Source organism: Dasypus novemcinctus, chromosome 11, assembly GCF_030445035.2.
Source record: "Dasypus novemcinctus isolate mDasNov1 chromosome 11, mDasNov1.1.hap2, whole genome shotgun sequence".
NCBI classification, from domain to species: domain Eukaryota; kingdom Metazoa; phylum Chordata; class Mammalia; order Cingulata; family Dasypodidae; genus Dasypus; species Dasypus novemcinctus.
Window position 1 is genome coordinate 49,651,163 of NC_080683.1, and position 16,625 is coordinate 49,667,787.

Here is a 16,625-nt window from a genome sequence, read left to right on the forward strand (position 1 = left end):
GGAAAGAGACTACAGAGATGTGACAACTAAATGCCATGTGATATTATGGATTGGAAACTGGAATAGAAGAAGGACATTAGTGCAAAATTTGTAAAGTCTGCATACATTCTACACTTTAGTTAATAATATTTGACTGAGGTTAATTTCTTAGTTCTGATAAATGTTCTGTGGTTATATAAGATGTTAACATAAGTGGAAGTTGGGTGAAGGATATACTGGAACTCTCTGTACTACTTTATCAACTCTTCTGTTAGTCTAAAATTAGTTCAAAATATAAAGTTAAAAAAAGCTTAGAATTTAAAATAAAGGGAAACAACCCTATTTATTATCTAGTTTGTAGCAGAATCATGCAGAAATGAATTAATACAAGTGATTTTAGAACACCAGTTGAATATAACCTGATGTTATATTCAACTGACAAAAAATATCAATGTTTGGTCATCATTATTGTTGGTAGCAATGTTAGTCTTGATATTCTGAAATTGTTGCATAGTTTAATCCTAATTCTCTCAACCCCTATGTTCTTGAGAGGTAGAATTGTCAGCATGGGAGAAAAGAGGAAGAAAAATTATCAAGAGGAAGAGATTAAGCCCTGTAATCCTGTATTTGATTGAAAGTTTCAATATGAACTCATGAGTAATTATATATATATCCATTGAATTACATCCATTGAAATTTTTAGAGACAGTGACTACCCAGAAGCAAAGAGCACATCTAACGCACAGATTGTGGTCTCCAAATACCATTTGCCACTGAAAGGAACCAGGACTCCTTGGAGAAATGGTTGATTCCAGGTTTAGGACAGGATATGTACAAGATGTACTTACAGCAGATAGTCAAATCAGATAACAAGATGGAAATGTGAATATCAATAATAATAACTTCAATGATTGTAAAACAGTACATATGTGTAGTGTATATCCATGAGTTTATTGGGGGGGGGGTGGGAAGGGGGAGAAAAAGAAAGAAAACTAACTGGTTATCATTAGAGGTCCTAGGAACCAAATCTTTATTTTAAAATTTGATAAATAAAAGGAAATAAACCAAGTATTTATCTTGCTTTTACTTTGTGAACAATAACCAAAACTGTGTAACAAAATAGTAGATTCAGGAAAGTCCCTATTTATAGAAGTATTTTAGCTATAAATGAAGGAATGACAGAACTAGATTATTACCATTTTGCAACCTGTAAAGAACTAATGTATCTAAACATTCAAGATAAACAGCTGATAACATCACAATCAGACATTATGTACCTTCTGATGAAAGAACACAATATCGCCTATGAAAAAGTCTTGCCCCTCTCTCAAGCAAACAAAATATCCAACCTAAATTGAATCAAGCCTCTATATCCAACTTCCAATCAACATTAAATTCAGAGGACAAAGAAACATGCTCAACAATACCACAGGCTGCATTTAGAAAAATCATGACTTAGGAAAAATGAATAGGAAAAATTACTTGACTTCTCACCAAATAAATTTCAATTAATAAAGAAGAGAAATGGAAGGGAAAACATTAAAAAAGACTAAAATACTAATCATAATGCACTTTATTGAATCCTGATTTATTCCATTGTAAAAAAAATATATGATATTTGAGAGATAGAAATATAATGACACTATTTGATAATATGGAATTATTGTTAATATTTTTAAAAAGTTATCCTTTAGAGATACATTCTGAAACATCTACAGATGAAGTTATATATCTGAGGTTTCTTAAAATCTGGGGAGTGTGCCTCTTAGCACCATATCCACTTTTAATGACCTATTTCATGAAAATGGAGGTAGGCCCCTTAAACATTTTCTTCTGTCAGCTGACAGATGTGAAGCTTTGTCAGTAGAGGGTATGGAGACATACTGCAGGAGGAAAGGCATTCCTTCCTGGTTTCAGGATATTCTCTAAACAGGCTCGGACAGTGCAAGAAACTTCTCCAGCACCTGACTCCTGTAGGGCCCAAGACTTTTTTAATGCCTGGTACCTGTACACGTGAAGCTTATCCAGTACCAGGTTCATACAGGCAGGCAGTTTCCCAGTTCCTGGCGTAAGCAGTGTGTAACAGTCAGCAGCTTCCTCTGGCATCTATGTTGGGAATACTCCAGAGTACTCCACCAAGATACCTTCCTGTGAACAGCTTTCCTTCTCTGACACCCTACAGGGTATATTTCCAGCAAGTTCCACCTTCTCCACACCACAGTGACTTCTTTACCATCTAGTGAGCCCATGCCCTCCAAGAAGGTTTGGACCTCAGCCTAAGAGTTCTTCCTTAGAGTCTGTCTCAGACTTAAGGGTACTGAATATTCCTTATATCTGCTATTCCTAAATCCTTTAAAGTTCTATTAACTTTTCATTAGCCAATCTCTTATTATTACAATCTCCTGTTAAAGTTAATACTCTTTCTGTTCAAATTACCATGTGGTTTCTGTCTCCTGAACGGACCCTGAGAAGAAGTGAATGGTGGTATGAATGGGACCAGATTGGTCATGAGCTGATAGCTGTTGGGCCTGATTGATAGGTGCACTTTTGTGTATAATCAAAATTTTCCATAATGAAAAGAGCTGAGAGCAGCGTTGAAATATTCTGCAATGGAACATGAATATTCATACTAAGTTATGGGGAAAAAGACTGTAAGAGTTCTGCTAAGGTTTTGCCTACCAAGTGAGTTTGTGCCAATTTTTTTTAAGTTTAATTTTTAGAACTTTTTAATACATCAGAAGTTCAGGTAATTTATGCTGGACCTATGTACACATATATAGTAATTGAATTTCTCAGGGACCCAGCAAAAAAGACTACACGTTCATGTTGAGTAGTTCAAGGAAAGCTTAATGAAGAGAGTATTCACCAAGTTGCAGACACCACGTAGATATTAACAACAGAGTTGTTATCACCCAAAGGCCCAGAGGTATGAGGAGCTGATATGAAAACTAGAGAAGAGAGTCCTGAGGAGAAGGCAATCTTGAAATTTCAAAGAGAACAACTCAGAGAAGATCCAGCAGGAGATCCCTACTTCACCTTCCTCTTCTCTCTGGGGGTCTCCAGCTGACCTAACTGGAAGTCAGAGAGCAAGGAAGCCTGTTGATATCATCCATACAGGTCAGCCTTCAGGGCAGAGAGAAGGGTGGCTAATAGATCTGGTGAGTCAAACAGAAGTTAACCACAGACATAGAAAGGAAAATATTAAGAAAACACTAATGAATTAAAATAGACTATAGAGAAAAGGGTGATTAGAGAGGAATCATAGGAAGCACTAAATTAAGATCAGAAGAAGAGTTTTTAGACTTGAAACCAAAAGTACAATGCAAGAAGGAAAAATCGATAAATTGGAACTAATCAAAATTGAAAATATACATGCTGACAAAGAGGATAAAAAGACAAGCTAGAGACTGGGATAAAATATTTGCAAACTACACACCAGTTGAAGGGCTTATCTACGATATATAAAGAATTCTCAAAATTCAAGAGTAAAACCAAAAAATCCAAATACAAAATGGGCAAAAGACAGGAACAGATATTTCACCAAAGATGGCATACGAATTATAAATAAGCTCATGCTAATATCATTAGCCATTAGGAAAATTCAAATTAAATCCATAATGAGCTATCACCAAACCATCAGAATAGTTACAATAAAAAGTGGTAATACCAAACGCTGGTGTTCACACATTATGGTGAGAATGTAAAATGGAGGAGTCACTCTGCAAAATAGTTTTGCAGTGGCTTTTAAAAAGCTAAACATGCCTTTCACTTAAAACCCAGCAATAACATTCAAGAGCACATATCCCAGTGAAATGAAAGTTATGTTCACACAAAATTCTGTACACAGATGTTCATAGCAGCATTATTTGTAATAGCCAAAGATATGAAACAACCCAAATGTCCTTCAATGGGTAACTGGCTAAACAAACCATGGTACACCCTCACTGTGGAATACCATACATTAATTAAGAGGAATTAAACTTTTTATACATACAACAATGTGGATGGATCTCAAGGGGATTATGATGCGTAAGAATAGCTAACCTCAACAGGTTATATATGGTATGATTCCATTTATATAACATTTTTGAAATGACAAAATTATAAAGATGGAGAACAGATTTGCTAGGTTTTATCAGACTTAACAAGTACATATAAAATCTAAATAAGCTCTATATATTGTACTAATGTCAATTTCCTGGTTTTGCTATATTGTACTAGAGTTACACAACATGTTATTCTTCAGGAAGCTGGTTAAAGAAGGTACAAGGGACCGCCCTAAACGGTTTTTTTGCAACTTCCTATGCACCTATAGTTATCTTAAAATAAAAGTCAAAAAAAGCAATGTGTAGAATTGTGTACATAATATGCTATTATTTTGAGGGAAATAGGGTAGAGTAAAATAACATATATTTGATTTTGCTTATGTATGAACAAAAGAACTCCAAAAAGAGCTTAAGTGATGGCTTGAATGTGTGTAGGAAGGAGGAACTTTTGCAGATGTAGAAGAGAATATTTTTTGCATATACTTTGAACCATGTTAATCCATTTCATATTTTAAAACATATTAAGTCAATATTATTGCAGATTTAAATAGTTTCAATGACCATGCACCATCTCCATCATTCATAAAAAATATTTTAACACCAAAAAATTAAGGTGACGTAATCTTAGAATATAATCAGGTGTTCAAATAGAAATAGTGCTATTTTATGAAAAATTTACTTCATCAATATTTCTCATCTTTCCTTGTGGATTAAGGGAAATTTGACCACTGGTGAGCACAGGTCTTGATAATGATACTGAGTAACACTGCATTAGCTCACACCAATTTTATACAGATGCCAAAATGAATCTCTCACTTTTTTATTTATAGTCCTCAGTTTCAACATATGTAGAGTATTGTTCTCTTGGACTTTAGAAAGAGAAAAACAACAAAGGAATCCTTTAAATAACCTCCACAAATTGGAATAAAATATGCCTTTCTGTGCTTTAGTATTTTTCTTGGGAAATAGACTTGTGTGGTGCTATTTGTACATGTCCCAAGAAAGAAAATAAAGAACAAGGAAAATGCAAATGTTGAAACTCAAAAGAATTTTTGAAAACAGTTAAGAGAAGAAAGGTGGCCTCAATAAAAATGCACAAGCAGCATTTAACCACAATTTATTAATGCAACATATAAAATGCCAGCCACCTCAGACACTAATAAAAATCAATAAATGCCTGTGTGCATAGTGCTGCTACAATGGAATCTCTGTTTTTTTATTTATCTGCTGGAGAAAACAAAAGTGAAAATTGGTGACTTAGACCAATAAATTATTAAATGTATTCTAAGGTTATCCACATTCAAAAATGCAATGTTCTGCTAACCTAAAAAGCCATTTCTCTATGCATCTAAACTTCATATATATATTTGTATATTCAAGTTCATTTTAACATTAGCTGTCTATACATTCACTTTTCTCATTGCTTCTTTCAACATGTTTACAAAGCAATGATCAGTTTAGCCAGTATTCATAGTATTTATAGGATAATATATTAGTTGGTATTTATAGGAGAAAAGGACAGGTACATAGAGAAAGTAAAAGTTGAGGAACAATGAAAGCAATTTCAAAAGCTCTAAATCAATGATAAAGAAAAAAGTACACATGGAAAAATACCAATGTATTAGCAATTTGACAATCTAGCATTATTGGGGAAAACAAAATATCTTAAATTTCACTGGAAACAACCCAGTGAACCAGACCCAAGCAGCTCTGCAGGAAGGGTTCAGTGAAGTGGAACCATGTCTGGGGAATGAGTCTCTCTTTGCACTCCCTTTGCTTCCAAAAATTGTCAATGCTAATATGCATTCAAAGCAACTCTTCGACCAAAGATAATATCTGACCTCTGCCTGGAGCACTCGTCCCCTGTGTACAAGTTTGGCCCACTCCCTCACTCCCTTCATGTTTCTGCTCAAATGTTTCCTTATCAAAGAGGCCTTCCACGACACTTCTAACTAGAGGAGCACACAATTGTGTATCACTTGCAGTTTTCTTTATAGCACTTGTTATTGCCACCTTATTCATTTACTTGGTTACTGTTTGAGTATCCCTCAGACTGTCAGCTCCTTGAGGACAGGGAGTAGACAGTTTGGTTCACTTATATATTCCCACTATCTTAAAAAGAGTACAGACTTAATAAAACCTTCAATTTAAACTTCACAATGATTCTCTACATAAACAGATGCTGAGTTAAAATTTCTCCATCATTACCAGGCTAATCAGTGGAAAAGTTTAGAATTCAAACCCATGTCTTTTGAGTAAGAAATTCCATGTTCTTTCCAGAATATCATACAGTCTCTCGTTTTCATACTGTGACTTAGGATAAATCTGGAAATTTCATTCAAATCTTTGTGGAAATGGAGCATGGTGACAGTTAGTTGTGTACCTAAAAAGAACATATATTTTTCATTTGTTGGCTTGGCATATGATATATTTCCTCTTTCATGTATATTTTCAGAAATACACAAATACAAATATATTTAAGGATATTTATACTCAATACTATAGAAAGATAAAACTTGACACTTTGTGAAAACCCTAGATACTAATGTAAAGGAGATTAGAAAATCTATTAAATAAACTACAATCATTCATTCAACAATTTAGTAAACATCTACCAGGTATACTTTTTGGATCAAACCCTGCGCTAAGTTGATATAAAAATTAACAAATGAGTGTATGTGCTTAGATGAGTTAAATCCACTTATATAGACATACAAGTATAATCACAATATAATACAATAGAATTACAATAGAATGGAATTAGAGGCTTTATAAGTTGTTCTAAAAGCAAAGAGGATGGGAAAGGGAAGCAGGTACATGGGAATTCCCCCATACTTTCTATGTAAATTTTCTGCAATCTAAGTCTTCTTTAAAAATAAAGCTTATTATATTAAAATCTACATATATAAATACAAATAAATTAGAAAGAGGGAAACAGAATAGCAACTATGTATGGCAGGGGAAGCATAGAGAGATTGCGAAATGATTAAGGAGTAGTGGGGATTTTTGTTTGTTTTTTTATTAGTATTATTATTGGAATAATTCAAATGCTCTAATAATGACTGAAATGATGAATGCTCAAGTATGTGATTATGCCAATACCATTGATTGCATGCTTTGGAACGACTGTGTGCTTTATTAATACGTATCAATAAGATTGATTTAAAAAAATTTTTAATTAAGCATTTTTTAAAAAAGCAAAGTAGAATTAGTGTCCAGTACTGCCTAGAATAATCAAGCAGTAGAGTTGCAATTTGAGCTGCATCTTGGAAGATTAGTAGGCATTCCCAGATCTATTAGGAAAAGAAGTCTCAAACATTTGGAGCCAGGAAATTGCACCTGTATCCCAAGGAGTTTTACACGGTCTGGGCACAAGGAGGCATAGCTGGAGATGGAACTGTCAAGCAAGCATAATAATACTACCCAAGTGTTGTTGAGAAGGTTCAATGAGACAACACATAAAGAACAGGTCAGCACAGTGCCTCAGTAATCAAGGGGCAAATACTAGCACTAGTCTTAGAAACGATTTGACAGCTGTATATTTCCAAAATTCCTAAAGAAGAAAAATGTCTCCCAATGCAAGAATAAATACCCTGTTCATCAATTAAAATTCTCTCTCTGACCCATGCAATAGAAATGACATACTTTTTAGTATACAGAACTATCGTCAAAACCAGAGACTTCAAGCTTTAGTCATCATCTGTTTACAGCGAAAAACCAATACATATGACATCCAGCTTATGAAGGAATGAAGCAATCCTGTTTTTAATTAGAACCTGCCATGATACAAACTTCACTTGCTTAGATAGCAGGTTGATTTTAGAGTATAGACTGTGAGTTCGGTTTCCTCTTCCATTACTCATGACCTCAGTCTTTAGGGAAATGATAAAATAATTTAATTCCAAACAGTCATTTGGAAGTGTCAATGATAAATGATCAGAAATATTGCTGCTCCTGTTGCGCTGCTTATTAGATCTTTCCTTTCCTCACTTCTCCTCCCTCCACTCAGCCCTAAGAAACAAATATCGTTAGATATTGGAGCGATAAAACCTGTCACAATAAACCAAATCTTCTGTCACAATCTTTCTCCTTTTCTCCTTGTCTATTGTTTCTTCTTAAAAAACCTTCAGTTTGGTACTTGCATGGCAACTTCACATTTCTGCATAATTGAGAGCCAACACTAATTCATCCAATTGTTTATACCAGTCAAGTGCGAGAAAATGGTAATTTCCATTTTCTTTGCATCTTACAATCACCTAATAAGCTGCTCTAATGCTGAGCTATTGAATTACACAATAAACAAAAATTTCCCATCATTTAACATTTGTCAAACACAATGCTGTGAGTCCACAAGAGCAAAAAGCAGAAGACAAATACGCACTTATCCAGTGAATTCAATCAGTGCAAACCTCAGATGTAAATTAATTATTCAGTCCACCAAAATCTATTGTTGTTGTTTTGTAATGCCTAAATTATTTGAAAAATTTTATCCTAACCCTACATGAAAGCTTGGCCTTTGTTGACATAATTGTGTCTAATAAAAATCCTTTTGTATTCTAGTCAAAACATTGCTCAAGTGATTTTGCAAATAAGTAAAGGAAGACACTTGTGGTAGTTTATGCATTATCACCCAGATCTGAGGAGATATAAGGGCTTCATTGCCTACGATGGAGATCAGAAACCACCGGGAAGCAGATTTGGCCCAGTGATTAGGGCATCTGCCTACCACATGGGAGGTCCATGGTTCAAACCCCGGGCCTCCTTGACCCGTGTGGAGCTGGCCCATGCGCAATGCTGATGCGCGCAAGGAGTGCCCTGCCACGCAGGGGTGTCCCCTGCGTAGGGGAGCCCCACGCGCAAGGAGTGCGCCCCGTAAGGAGAGCCGCCCAGCACGAAAGAAAGTGCACCCTGCCCAGGAATGGCGCTGCACACACAGAGAGCTGACACGACAAGATGACGCAACAAAAAGAAATACAGATTCCTGTGCCGCTGACAACAACTGAAGTGGACAAAGAACACACAGCAATTAGACACAGAGAACAGACAACTGGGGCGGGGGGAAAGGGGAAGAGAAATAAATAAATAAATCTTGAAAAAAAAAAAAAAAAACACTATTCTTTGGGCCAGAGTTGGAAATTTTATTGCCCATGCTTCTGGGACAATAGTCCCACCACCAACACACACACACAGATGCTTCTGGGGTCCCCACAGGCTCTTCCTCACCATAATTTCCACTAAGTATCAAAGACTCAGTGGGAAACACAGAAACACCAAGAGCGAGAATAATAGCTTCCTTCTAGCAGGCACTGCCCTCACCACCCTCGGCCACAGCAAGATACAACCCATGGCCCACACCAGCTGTGCTGAGCCTCCCTCCCACCTGCTTTAGGATTCCAGCCGTACATGCTCCTGTAGTTCACCACGACCTCATCCCCTTAGAAAAATCTACCCTCAGCACCCTGTCAGAAATAAAATAGGGATATCTGGAAGGAAAACGTGATCCCACAAGGGCCCAATGTATGAAAATCAGTATTTACAACATTTAATGACAATAAAGCTACAATTGTGCAGAAAGTTTTGAAAACAAGTTTGTCCTGTTAACTTTGCTAACTGAGAGATATTTGGCACTAAGTACCATGACCCTTAATTCTGACATCTGCTAACTTGAAAATCTTCCTCGGAAAAATTAGTACACTCTCCTCAAGTAATATTGTTTAATCTTTGCTGATGACTCAGCATCTTGTACTACCTTGTTAAGAACAGATAGGCAGTTTCTCTTTTAAGGGAACACATTTTTCTTCCACTTGTAATCTTTTAACGAAAAGGCTTTTAGGAAACCATGTGTTTTATATTTTACTTAACTTTGTCATGCAGGATAATACATTCACTCATTTGCGCTTTCATTCATGGAGCCCTTATAGAGCTCCTACTGTGTGCAGGACACTGTGTCAGCCACTGGAAAGCAACAGGCGAAAAACACTAAAGGAACTTAGAGATGAAAGGAAGAATTTGCAGGCTAAGTTCTTTATCCTCTTCTAAGATACTACAGTACAATTCTGACAACCCATTCACAGGCCTGGAGCATCAAAGTCCTCGTGGTATATGCTAGAAAAATTAACTGACTGCAGAGACAGTATAGAAGAGGGGTCATATACCTCTGCCTGGGAGAATCAGAAAAGGCCTTTCCAAGGTGATGGCAAGTGAACTGGGACTTAAAAGATGACAGGAATTTTTGGCATTCAAACACATTTTTCAATAACCCTACATTGTGGTGGTATTAATAACAATGATTCTTAACTTTGGGGGAATCAAGGGACTTGAAAACAATCTGATAAAACTATTGTCTAAGAAAAATATGTAAATGCATGTACACACAAAAATAGACATTTCCACGGTGTCTAGACATTCCCAGAGCTGGAGATTCATGTGTACCAGCTAAAATAATCTCTATATTAAATAGAGGTAAGGCAATTCTTTATGTCTACATAATGTACAAGAGAATATATGGCAATTGTGTGGATGAGTTTATCAAAATGGTGGGCATGAGAAATAACTCAGATTCCTAAACAGATTCTCTGCTTAGGTTTCTAATTTGACTGTGTACCCCAGTGGTTCTCAATGGAGGTGAATCTGCCAGCCAAAGGATTTCTGTCAAGATATGGAATTATTTTTGGTTCCCTGGGGGGTAGGGACAGTGGTTGCTACTGACACCTAGTGGGTAGAGACAAAAGATGCTGCTAAACATCCAACAATACACACCACAGCCCCACAAAGAATTCTTTTCCTCAAATGTTAGTTGTGCTGAATTGAGAAATACTGGTCGTATTTGAGCAATTTTCTATAAGGCAGAATTGGTCACACTCAAAATTGATTATACAGAAAAACATGAAAAATGCAGTGAAGCATCTAGTTAAAACAAAATAAATAATGTCTGTTTCTTTTTTGTTTTTTGTTTTTTGCCTTGGAGTGGAACATCACCTTGGTGTTCTTTAATTTTATAATGATAGAGAATATCATTGTTATCTTTTGAGAAAACCACCAGTTTTCACTCACAGAAATACATTAATTAAAATATTAAATGATGTAATGTTTAAACCCTTATTTTTGGTCTACTCTTGATTTAAAACAGGTCAAAGTCATCACTTCATCTGTGGAACGAAAACAATCTGGTCAGTCTGTCTGCCCTGTGGTATAAGCCTGAAGCAGTTGCTATAGCAAATATCTGTTTTATGAATACCACCAAGTAACACAAGTGGTCAAAAATGAAAACAGACTTGATTAAATTCAGACTAAATGACCTTTAAAATTATTTCATTGTCTCTGGATAGTGTTTTGGGTTACTGTGGACAAATATTCAGTACACACTTGTGGCACCTCGGACTGCTTCTATAAAAGGGCAGGACAGCACACGGCCATGTGTCTGCCTGAGTCTTCCTCTTCAGGACACCCCAGGCAGCCATCAGTGACATGGAGAAATCCATAGTGGTTATTAAGAAGCACAGCAGGCAGGGTTGTGTGTGCTGGGTTCCACTTTAATAGCTGCATATAGTGACATTTACCATCTCAAGTTAATTTTTCCCCCTGCAGACTTGAATGTCCATGGTTCTAAAAAAAAATAAAAAATTTTAGAGAAACCTATGCTATCAAATGCAAGCATACTGTCACCTGAGTAAACCATTTAGGGGTAAGTTGTGTCCTCAATAACCTGTAAATTTCACCGTCCCTCCAGGGCCCTCACTTTGCGACAGGATTTTGTGAGCAGTTTTTGCTTTCTCTATCCCCTAATATTCAAAACTCTCGTTTCAATGTTGTGGGCTCAAATTATCTATAGACCTAACAAACTAATTCACATTACGGTATAGATGACTGATGGCTAATGTAATGTGCTAAAACTTTCCAAAGTATTTATAATTAAAAAGAGTTGTGAAACCAAAGAATGAGTCTTTAACTAAAAGACATCGGGTAGGGGCAGGGTAAATTTTCTAGAATCTCTTAAACTATAGCATAGAAGCCATTTTCTAACATGATCAATAAAACTGATTCCAATCTCACAAGATGCTATAGATCTCACTTTCAACACTACACGGGATTTTACCAGCGCTGAAGCCTAGTAGACTATATCAGAACATAGCTCCTAAGAATCAGAAAGGAATTTGAAAGAGAGGAAAACTAAGGTCCTAACAATCACTGTCTCCAAGAACTATCTCAAGTGTTTTCATTTATTATGTAACCTAATCCTCTTAACAACCTTTCAAGATGGATCACCTTAACCCCACTTTAGAGACAAGAAAACTAAGACTTACAAAAATTACATAACGTGTACAAATCGCATATTTTTAAGATGAAAAACCAGAATTTTAAACGGCTCTGCTGACATCAAATCCCATGGTCTCTGGATAAATAACTGGCTCATTTTGTCTGGACAGAAAGAAGCCAGCATCAGGTAAGCACCTACTATGCTTTTAGCATGTTCTGGACTAAGAGCTTTCACAGAGTAGCTTGTTTCAATATCAAAACAAACCTGTGAATAAAGTACTATCTACCTCACATTAACAGATGAAGAAACTAATACTCAATGTGGCTGAGGTCACACGACTGACAAAAAAGGCAGTGCTAACCATGAACCCAGGACAGTCTGGGTCTGGATTCTAATCTTAAAGTTACTAAAGTTTCTGTGTCATGTATTTTTTGTTTTGACTAAAAAACAGTGATAATAATCAAAGACAAGGCAAAAATTATTTTGAGCACAACTTTCTCCAACTTTACAGATTTTTCCATTCAAAACAGAGAATCCATAACCTTGCACACTCAACTGCTGTAACATTTACCTCCTTAATGAAAACAAATATTTGTTTTATATTCTATCTAAATGTTTTGGTTTTAACTTAGTTTTGTGAGTACTGACAAGTTTCTGTCCCCATAATTTATTGATTTTTACTGCACATGATGGTGTTTTAGTTATTTGTTGTTGTTGGGGGGGGAGGGAAGAAAAGGAAAGAGAAAGAAAGAACTTAAAATAACTTGGCAAAGAGGCTGTGCTAATGAAATACACAATTAGAAAAAAGAGAAAAATGTAAACATTAATTTAGAAGTTTTATCTATATAATGGAAAAAAACAACAAACATATTTGAAAACCTCCTGTTACTTGCCTGAAGTTCTTCCTTTCTATTAAGAAATTTGCCTCCACATAAAAATAGGTACAAAGTCCCAAGTGCCCAAGTTTTTCAGATATCTCTTAGTAGCTTTCCATAAGAAGAAAATAACTCCTGTCATGCATTACTCATCAAAGCAGAAGCATCTATATTTAATATTACCATATCCAGCAGTTTCAGTGTACATTTTTATATGTGTCAATGCCCATGGAATTGGTCAGCGGCTATGGTGTGTAACCTGGTTGGTCAAACTGTAGTCAGACAGGGAGGGACAGGAATTTGGGAGCAGACCAAGAAGGAAACCTGGGTTCCCTAGATACAAATCTGTACCTTACAAATAAGTTCCTAAAGTTCTACTCTATTTTAATGCTTCAGATTAAAGTTTAGAAAACACTATTTTCAATGACTAAGTGAAATAGGCATAATGACGTTGTTTCCTTTCCAAGCCTTAATATTAATTACTCAACTGGTGCTGTTACCATAATTATCTAAACCATAGAACCGGATCAAACTGTGGTAATACTCACTTTGTGATGATGATAATGATGATGATTATAATAATAATAATAATAAGTACCTCATGTTAGTGTTATGAGGATTCAATGGGAAAAGGGAAGGTTATTTGAAATATTTGGCACAGAGTAAGCCCTCAGGATTGCTAGTTCCATCCCCAAACTCCATCACTTTAAAATGAGAGAGTTCATTTTCCAGCAATGTGCCTTATGATTGGATTCCAACTCAAAGTATCGTAATTTTACATGGAGGAAACCAAAGACTTTGAACTTTGTTTTGTAATGTGGAATAAAAACCTAATTGGACACTGACACTATTCATTTAGCTTCAAATACAAAAAGTAAAATGAAGGATCCTTTCTGAAGTAGGACTCTTTGATTCTTACACCCAGCTGAGGTTTGGGCAACTCAAGACTGTCTCTAGTTTTATGGATAGGTTCCTAGAAACTGCCCAACATTTCTCATTCTTAGTTTAAATTATACATCAGTGAAAAAAACCTCATGAAATATTTTGGGAATAAAAATGGGCTTATGATTGTTATTATGAAATTAAAAAACTGCTCTAGGATATTACATCTCTAACATACATTAAGAATAAAATATTATGAATGGAAAGCACACCTGTTTTATCTTTGATTAGTTACTAGCATTTATAAAGTTAAATATTTATATAATACACAAATGTGCTGAGAAAAGGAATCTTAGTGGGCTTACTAAGTGAAATAGATTATCAAGGAAGTTGTGTCATTTGCCATATGTTGGCAATCATTATTGCTTTGTTTTTGTCATTTGTTTTGCACTCTTTAATTATTATTTTTTTAACAAAAGAAAAAGCCCTTATTTGGAAGTGATGTAAAAACAAATCTTAATTTGAGGGCCGTTCAGAAGTGATTCAGATTCAGAAGTGAGCTCTTTGTTTCAGGGTAGACTGAGGATTTGACGCATCTGGGAGAAAGCATTTAAGGGGAAACATTTAACAGCTGCTGAAGCTGAGACATGAACACCATGTAAACAATCCTGGAAAACACAACCTTTTGTATATTAAAAAACACAATTTATCATCAGCAAGATTTTTGTTTTTATTTTTTTTAAACGTCCTTAGGGAATGACCAGTGCTCTATAACTTAGTTATGTTTTACTGTATGTAGGCGTGGTGTGTAGACCAACAGTTTTGGCATCTCCTCAGAGCCTGTTAGGAATTATTCGAATCTCAGGCCCCTTCCCAGATCAACTGATCAGAACCTGCATTTTAACCAACTCTTCATATGACTATTCAACTTTGAGACATACCACCATAAAAAGACAAAATCATTTCACTTCCCATTTATTCAAGGGCCCCTTCACACTCACAGATCCTATATATGCCCAGCATTGTACTAAAAGCTTTACATACATATTCTCAGTGGGTCTCATCCGGGTCACGTGGGGAGAACCACATGGGGAGATTTTTAAAAATAACAGTATCAAGCCCTACTCCAGAGTGTGATTTAATTAGTCTGGGACAGGGTCTGAACAAAGGTATTTTGAAACCCCTGTTGAATCAAATGTGCAGCCAAGGTTGAAACTGTTTCTTTATCCCATTTCATTCTTATCTGCATACATCCAGGTGTGTATTATTATAATGTAGTAACAAAAGAGGAACTTGCTCATGGTTGCAAAATATGGGTTTAAACCCAGACCCTTCTGATTTCTAAGTCTTGGTCTTGCATTTTATACCCACCAATGCATGATTGGAAGCCTTCAGGCCAGTAACTGATTCCAAACTTCACATTCTGTGATTACCCCGACATGTAATACTCTGTGGCAAAGGCTAGAGGGACAGGGCTAAAGAGTGGACTTAAGGATTTTCAGGCCAGGCAGAACTGGGATGGAGGTATGAAAAGCCATGAAACTGCTTCCCTACAAAACCTCAGTCCCCTACTGAAGTTACTCAACTAATGAAGGATGGAGTGATGAGTTACAGGGGGAGCTGTTGATGTCAACATATAATCACAAACTGGAACAGTAAATGGACCTAGAAGCATCTTTACAAAAGTACCCTTGGCACAGCTCCTGAACCCAGTAACCTTCCCTTAGTGGGCTGCTCTATCACCACATTCCCATCTCCAGACATGTTCACCATACTTGTGAGCAAAGGTATCCTGAAATCTAGTTATCCCAATATAGGGTAACCAATAAAAGGAGAAGGTTTGGGATGTTCCCACAGTCAGAGAGGATGTGAGTCATACCTTCATGCATCATTTAAGCAAGCCACATGTAGATGATTTTAAGCATTTACCATAAATGAATCCCTACATCACCGTCTGTTCATTTTAGAAACAGGAAATATTATAAGACTGTTCTTGTTACATCAACTTCCAGTTATTAGTTTTGAAAAGGATTTCTCCTTTCTTCTGAAATGTACAAATATATCAAAAGAAATGAGCATTTTCCTTTACAAACTATGCTTGGAATAGTGTTAAATCATTCGCTTTGTCAGCTGGCCTAACGCCAGGCTCTCGCTCAGGAAGCACTGAAAATCTTAGTATAACCCTAAAATGTGGATGTGGACTTTGGAAGTACAATTTCACTAACAGATGTGTGAAATGGCACAGAGATAATTCCCTGTTAGGGGCAATGAAAATGCTAGGGAGCAACAGGTTGAGCAGGGATGGCTACCAGATAATCTCATTTGTTTTCTCATTTTATATAATCCTACTTTGTATACAGAAACTCGGCTTTTTGATATGTAGGAATGGATTCACATTTATAAATGCCTTTTTTAATGTAAATGCCAAACTTACACTGGCTTGAAAGTTTGCCTTCTGGGAAAAACTGACATCTAAACATACCTTATTTCTGTGCAACAACAACAACAAAAACAGGCTTCTCTTTAAATGGTAAAATAACAAATGTTCTGCCCTTGAACTATGGTTATGTCAACCTCAAACCAAAG